The following is a 7,399-nucleotide window of genomic DNA, read 5'->3' on the forward strand; positions in this document are numbered from 1 at the left end:
AGAAAAAACTATTCCATGCTCTCTTAATGTGCTGATTGGTATCAACCTTCATTTTTAAATCATGTACCCATTTTGACCTTATCTTGGTATATGGTGTGAGATGTTGATCTATATCTAATTTTTGCAATACTGTTTTTTTTCTCAGTTTTCCCAGGAGTTTTCGTCAAAAAAAAAATGAGTTTTTGTTTCAAAAGCTTAGATCTTTGGGTTTATCATTTACTAAAATGTAATTTGTGTCTAATCTATTCCACAGATCCACCACTCTATTTCTCAGCCAGTACCAGATTGTTTTGATAATTACCTCTTTATAATATAGTTTGAAATTTGGTAAGGCTAGACCACCTTCTTTCACATTCCCCCCCCATTAATTTCCTTGATATCCTTGAGCTTTTGTTCTTCCAGATGAAAAACTATAAAATAGTTTTTTGATAGTTTGGCATGGCAATAAATAAATAGATTAATTTAGTTAGAATGTCATTTTTATTATATTGGTTCAGCTTGCCTATGAGCAGTTAATATTTTCCCAGTTGTTTAGATCTGCCTTAATTTGTGTGAAAAGTGTTTTATAGTTGTTCCATCGTTTCTCTTGGTGGGTAGACTCTCAAGTATTTTATATTGTTTACAGTTATTTTAAATGGAATTTATCTTTCTATCTCTTGCTAGTTTGCACTTTGTTGGTAATATATAGAAATGTTGATGATTTATGTGGCTTTATTTTGTATCTTGCAACTTTGCCAATGTTATTAATAATTTCCAGTAGCTTTTCAGATAATTCTGTGGGATTTTCTAAGTATACCATCATATCATCTACAAAGAGTGATAGTTTTGTTGCCTTACTGTTTATTCTAATTCCTTTGATTTCTTTTCCTTCTCTTATTGTTATAGCTAACATTTCTGGTACAATATTAAATAATAGAAGTACTAATGGGCATCCTTGCTTCACCCCTGATTGAACTGGAAAGGCTTCTAGCTTATCCCCATTATAGATAATGCTTGCTGATGGTTTTAAATAAATATTACTTATCATTTTAAGAAAAGCTCCATTTATTCCTATGCTCTCTAGTGTTTTTAATAGGAATGGGTGCTGTATTTTGTCATAGTGTTTTTCTGCATCTATTGAGGTGCATTTCTGTTAGTTGTGGTATTGATATGGTCAATTCCACTAATAATATTTGAACCAAACCTGAATTCCTGGTATAAATCCTACCTGGTCATGATATATGATCCTTGTAATATATTGCTCTAATCTCTTTGCTAGTGTTTTATTTAGAATTTTTGCATCAATATTCATTAGGGAAATTGGTCTCTGATTTTCTTTCTCTGTTTTGACTCTTCCTGATTTAGATATCAGCACCATATTTGTGTCATAAAAGGAGTTTGGCAGGACTCCTTCTTTTTCTATTTTTCCAAATAGTTTATATAGTATTGGGAATTGTTGTTCATTAAATGTTTGGTAGAATTTGCTTTTGTCCTGGAGATTTTTTTAGGAAGTTCATTGATGGCTTGTTCAATTTCTTTTTTCTAAGATTGAATTATTTAAATATTTTATTTTTTCCTTTGTTAATTTGAGTAATTTATATTTTTGTAGATATTCATTCACTTCATTTAGATTGCCAAATTATTGGCATATAATCAGGCAAAATAGCTCCTAGCAATTATCTTAATTTCCTCTTCATCAGTGGTGAATTCATCCCTTTCATTTTTGATACTAGTGATTTGCTTTTCTTCTTTCTTTTTTCAATAAAATTAACGAACATTTTATCAATTTTATTGGTTTTTTTTTAGTAAACCCAGTTATTGTGTTATTTATTAATTAAATGGTTTTGTTACTTTCAATTTCATTATTCTCTCCTTTGATTTTTCAGGATTTGCAATTTGGTGTTCAATTGGGGATTTTTAATTTGGTGCATGCCCAATTCATTGATCTGCTTTTTCTCTATTTTATTGATGTAAGCAATCAGAGATAAAATTTTTTCCCCTAAATACCTCTTTGGCTTCATCCCATAAATTTTGGTATGTTGTCTCATTTTTGTCATTTTCTTTAATGAAATTATTAATTGTTTCTATGATTTGTTTTTGACCCACTAATTTTTTAGGATTAGCTTATTTAGTTTCCAATTAACTTTTAATCTATTTTTCCACTGTCCATTATTGAATGTAGTTTTTATTGCATTATGATCTGAAAAGATGCATTTACTATTTCTGCCTTTCTGCATTTGATTGTGAGGTTTTTATGTCCTCACACATGGTCAATTTTTGTGTAGGTACCATGTACTGCTGAGAAAAAGATGTATTCCTTTCTATTCTTATTCAATTTTCTCCAGAGATTTATCATATCTAACTTCTCCAGAATTTTTTTCACCTCCTTAACTTCTTTCTTGTTTATTTTTTGGTTAGATATATTTAGCTCTGAGAAAGGAAAGTTAAGGTCCCCCACTAGTATAGTTTATCATCTTTTTCCTCCTGTTACTCATTCAACTTCTTCAAAAATTTAGATGCTTTACCATTAGGTGCATATATGTTTAGTACTGATATTACTTCATCATCTGTGATACCTTTCCACATGATATAGTTTTCTTCCTTATCTCTTTTAATCAGATCTATTTTTGTTTTTGCATTGTCTGAGGTCAAGATTGCTACCCCTGCTTTCTTTGCTTCAGCAGAAGCATAATAAATTCTGCTCCAGCCCCTTACCTTTACCCTGTGTGTATCTCTCTGCTTCAAATGTGTTTCTTGTAAACAACATATTGTAGGATACTGGGTTTTAATCCATTGCACTTATCTGATTTCATTTTATGGGTGAGTTCATCCCATTCACATTTATAGTTATGATAACTAACTGTGTATTTCCCTTCATTCTATTTTTCCTTTGTTTATCACCCCCCTCTCTCAGTCCCTCCTTCCCTTCTCACAAGTATTTTACTTCTGATCTCCATCTTCCCCTATTTACTTTCTCTTTTATAGGTCTCCTCCTCATCCTTTTATTATTCTCTCTCCTTTTTACTTTCTCATAGGGTAAGACAGATTTCTGTATCCAACTGTGTGTGTACCTTATTCCCTCTTTGAGCCAATTTTGATGAGAGTAAGGTTTAAGTATTGCCTGTCAACCTCCCCCAATCTTTCCCTCCATTATAATAGCTCTTTTATGCCTTTTTTATGTGGGATAATTTACCCAATTCAATCTCCCCACCACCTTCTTCTGGTGCAATTTTCTTTCTGACCCCTTTATTTTGTTAATTTTTGGGGGGGCATCATATCATCAAAGTCACCTTATATCCACACCCTCTGTCTATATATACTCCTAATAGCTCTTACAGTAATAAAGTTCTTAAGAGTTACAAATATTATCCTCCCATGTAGAAATATAAAAAAGTTTAACCTTATTGAATTTTTTATGTTTTCTCCTTCTTATATCTTTTCTTTTCTTTTCTTTTCTTTTTTTTTTAACTCTTTTATGCTTTCCTTGAGTGTTGTATTTGCAGGTCATTTTTTTAAAATACAGCTCTGGTATTTTAATTAGGAATGCTTGAAAGTCCTCTATTTTGTTACATATTCAATTTTTCCCCTGAAAAATTCAAAATATTCAATTTTGCTGGGTAGGTTATTCCTGATTATAATCCTAACTCCTTTGCCTTCCAGTGTATCATGTTCTAAGCCCTCAGGTTCTTTAATGGGGAAGCAGCCAAATCCTGTATAATCCTGACTATAGTTCCACAAGATTTGAATTGTTTCCTTTTGGTTGCTTGCAGTAATTTCTTCTTGATCTGTGAGCTCTGGAATTTGGCTATGATGTTCCTGGGAGTTTTCACTTTGGGATCTTTTTCAGGTGGTGATTGGTAGGTTCTTTCAACTTCTATTTTGCCCTCTGGTTCTAATATATCAAGGCAATTTTCTTTGATATTTTCTTAAAAGGTGTTGTCCAAGATTTTTTTTATCATACCTTTTAGGTAGTCCAGTGATTCTTACATTATCTCTTCTGCATCTATTTTCTAGGTCAGTTGTTTTTCCAAGAAGAAATCTCACTTTTTTTTTCTATTTTATTTTTTACTCCTTTGATTTTGTTTTGTCATATCTTGATGTCTCATAAAATAATTAGCTTCCACTTGCTCAATTCTAATTCCTAAGGAATTATTTTCTTTGTTAAGTTTTTGTACTTTTTTTTTAACCATTTGGCCAATTCTATTTTTTTAGGGAGTTATTTTCCTTGGTAAATTTTTGTATATCGTTTCCCATGCTATTGACTCTTTTTTTCATGATTCTCTTGTATCACTCTCATTTCTTTTCCCAATTTTTCTTGTGCTTCTTTTATTTGCTTTTTCAAATCCTTTCTTAAGCTCTTCCAGTAATTCTTTTTTTGGCCTGAGATCAAATTACATTTTTCTTTGAGGCTTCACATGTAGCCATTTTGACACTATTGTCCTCTTCTTACTTTATGTCTTGATCCTCCATCACCATAGTAGCTTTCCATAGTCAAGTTCTCTTTTGTTGTTTTTTGCTCACTTTTCTGCCTTTTTTGGTGACTTGGTGTTTTTATGTGAGAGTTGGGATCTGTTTTTACACTGTCCCAGGCTTTCTTATACTGAGGCTCAGGGTCTTACTGATGGCTTTCACTGGGCTTCAGGGCATGGCTGCTTGCCTTCACTAGAGAGTAGGCTTCCCTTCTGGCTTGCACTGGGGTGGGAGGGGTGGTGAGGCCTCCCTGTTGGCCTCCTCTGGATGTGGGATTTAGCTGCTGGCCTGCTCCAGGGTGGGGTCCTGATGCTCTGTTGCTGTGGAAACAAGATCTCAAGAGGGGCCCTACAGGAGGAATCTTGTTGCTGGGTCTGCCCCAGGAGTAGAGCCCTATTGCTGGGTTGCTGTGGAAATGGTCTCTCTGCTTGCAGGGCCCAGGGGCAGGTTCTCACTGTTGGCCAGCTCCAGGGGCAGGGTTTCAATACTGGTCAGCAGTTGGGTCAAGACCTCTCTGGTGGTTTGTGCTGGCTGTTGGAATCACTGGGGTAGGGCTTCTCTCATGGATTGGCCCCGGCTTAAAGCCTTGCTGCAGGTCCCCTGCTGTGAGGCCAGCTGGTGCTGCTCTGCGACCTCACTCACCTTCTACCCCAGTGAGACAGATTTTTCCTGTTATGATGTAAGCTGTTTCCCTGCTCCTAGGTCAATTCTGAGTCATTTTTCTACTTGTTTGGAGGGGAATCTGGGAGTGTTTCAAAGGGTTCCTTCCTCAGTCTGCCATCTTGGCACTTGAAATTATCTCCAGTGATTCTTTTGTTTTGTTTTGTTTTGGCTAGGCAGTGGGTTAAGTGACTTGCCCAGAGTCACGCAGCTAGTAAATGTCAAGTGTCTGAGGCCAGATTTGAAGTCAGGTCCTCCCAATTCCAGGGCTACCTACCTAGCTGCCCCATCTCCAGCGATTCTTAAAAGAATCATTAAAACTGGCCTTCTTTCTAGGTCAGCTGGTTTTGATACCAGATATCTTACTCTTTTTTTTTCCTTCCATGCTGTTAGTAGGTTTTATTCTAATATTTTTTGCTCTCTCCTAAAGTCACAGATTTCTCCTTGTTCTATTCTAGTTTTCAGACAGTCTGCCTTTGGTAAAGTTTACAACTTTTGTATCTACATTCCTTATTCTCCTAATTCTTTTATCCAGAAATTTTATCTTTTATCTCTTGCTTTCTCCATTCATTGAAATAAGCCGTGTAGAAAATGTGTTTTCCCCATTTGACATTCGCTGCACAGTATTTTCAGTTACTTGCCCATTTTGGGGGGAGGATCGTGGAGGGGGGCAGATCTCTGATAATCTTTTATCCAGTTTTCTTGAACTTACTCATCTGTCCAGCTTTAGTTTTCAAATTGGGGTTTTGGGTCAGGGCTGAGCTCTGCCCACTGCTTCGCTTTCGGGTGGGGTGGTTAGCCCCACATATTCTTGACCTTCGTCCTCCGGGTTTCGCAGCTGACCTTACTTCCCGGAGTTAGGTAGTCAATCAGCGAGAGTTGAATTGCTTACTATGTGCCAGGCACTGTGCTAAACACTCCAGTTTCTTTGAGGTTTAGAGAAGATCCTAGGGACCCTCTATAGCGTTCCAGAATAGAATACTAGGGACTTCAGAGTGTCTAGGCATAAGGTGGCCCCACACAAAGGCTGTTGTGACACTATCCAAAGGTCCCCATCTTGGGGTTCTCTGACCTGTAGCCTCCATCCTGGTCCTCTCTGATTTTCCTGGGTATTTTTCTTTGAAGGAGAGAGGGAACATTCTTCCTCTCCCTGACTCTAGCATGGAGTCTTGCAGGTAACACATACCTTTGGCCTACCTCTGGCCATGTTACAAGACTACAGACTCGTTTGCCTGTGCTGGCATTGACTTTGATGGCTTCCCCCTTTCCTATTATTTCTAGGCTTCTAGTTGATTTGTAATGAAGGTTTTTTTCCCTTTTTTTCCCTTTTTTTTAGGCAATTGGGGTTAAGTGTACCCAGGGTCACACAGCTAATAAGTGTCAAGTGTTTGCTCTGAGGACAGATTTGAACTCAGGTCCCCCTGACTTCAGGGCCGGTACTCTATCCACTGTGCCACCTAGCTGCCTCTGTAATGAAGTTTTGAAGTGGAAGAAGTCATCACAGTTTTTTCTTGAATTTCGTGATCACCATTTGGTCTGGTGTAAATTTCAGATTTTTTATGAAGTTGCTATGTAGGAGCTATACAGTATTCCTCTATTTAGGTAGCCTTCTTGTCTGGAAGTATTTCTTTTTCTACCTTTTAAAGAACATAATCATTGTTAAGACAAAGCAAGAATTTATCATCTACTATGCTTTTAGGGGAGAACAAGCCAGCAAGCAAATGGGGGGGGGCAGACAGACAGACAGGCTCACATACAGATAGACAGAGACAGACTGGCAGATAAACAGATAGGTAAACAAGCAGACAGAAATACAAGGATAGAGACAGAGATAAAGAGCTCTTGCATATATCCAGCTAGCTGAAGTACCACTGATTACTATATTATGCCTATGAATCAACTTAGTGATCTGTTTCTTGAAATTATCCATTTATTTTCTTCTCCTTTCCAGGTCATCTATAGTACAGGATCACAAGAATACACGTCCACAGATGGGAACAAAAAGAGGATTCTAAGTGAGTTTGTCAAGCTCTATAGCTTGCTTTTTAAATTATATAATAAATTGAATACTTAACTCTCTTTAAAGAATTATGATTGATCTCTTTGAGGGTTTTTTGACATTGCTTAATTTTCTCCCACTGTTCTTTCACTTCTTTCCTCCTTGAAAACCATCCTATATAACAAAGAATAGACTTTAAAGAGAGGAAAAAAAAGAAAAAGGAGACAAAAATTAGCAAGACTGATCAAAACACTGAAAAAGTATGAAAATATATGCAATGTTCCACAACTG

Source organism: Phascolarctos cinereus, unplaced genomic scaffold, assembly GCF_003287225.1.
Source record: "Phascolarctos cinereus isolate Bilbo 61053 unplaced genomic scaffold, phaCin_HiC Scaffold_1;HRSCAF=81, whole genome shotgun sequence".
In the NCBI taxonomy this organism is placed as follows: Eukaryota; Metazoa; Chordata; class Mammalia; order Diprotodontia; family Phascolarctidae; genus Phascolarctos; species Phascolarctos cinereus.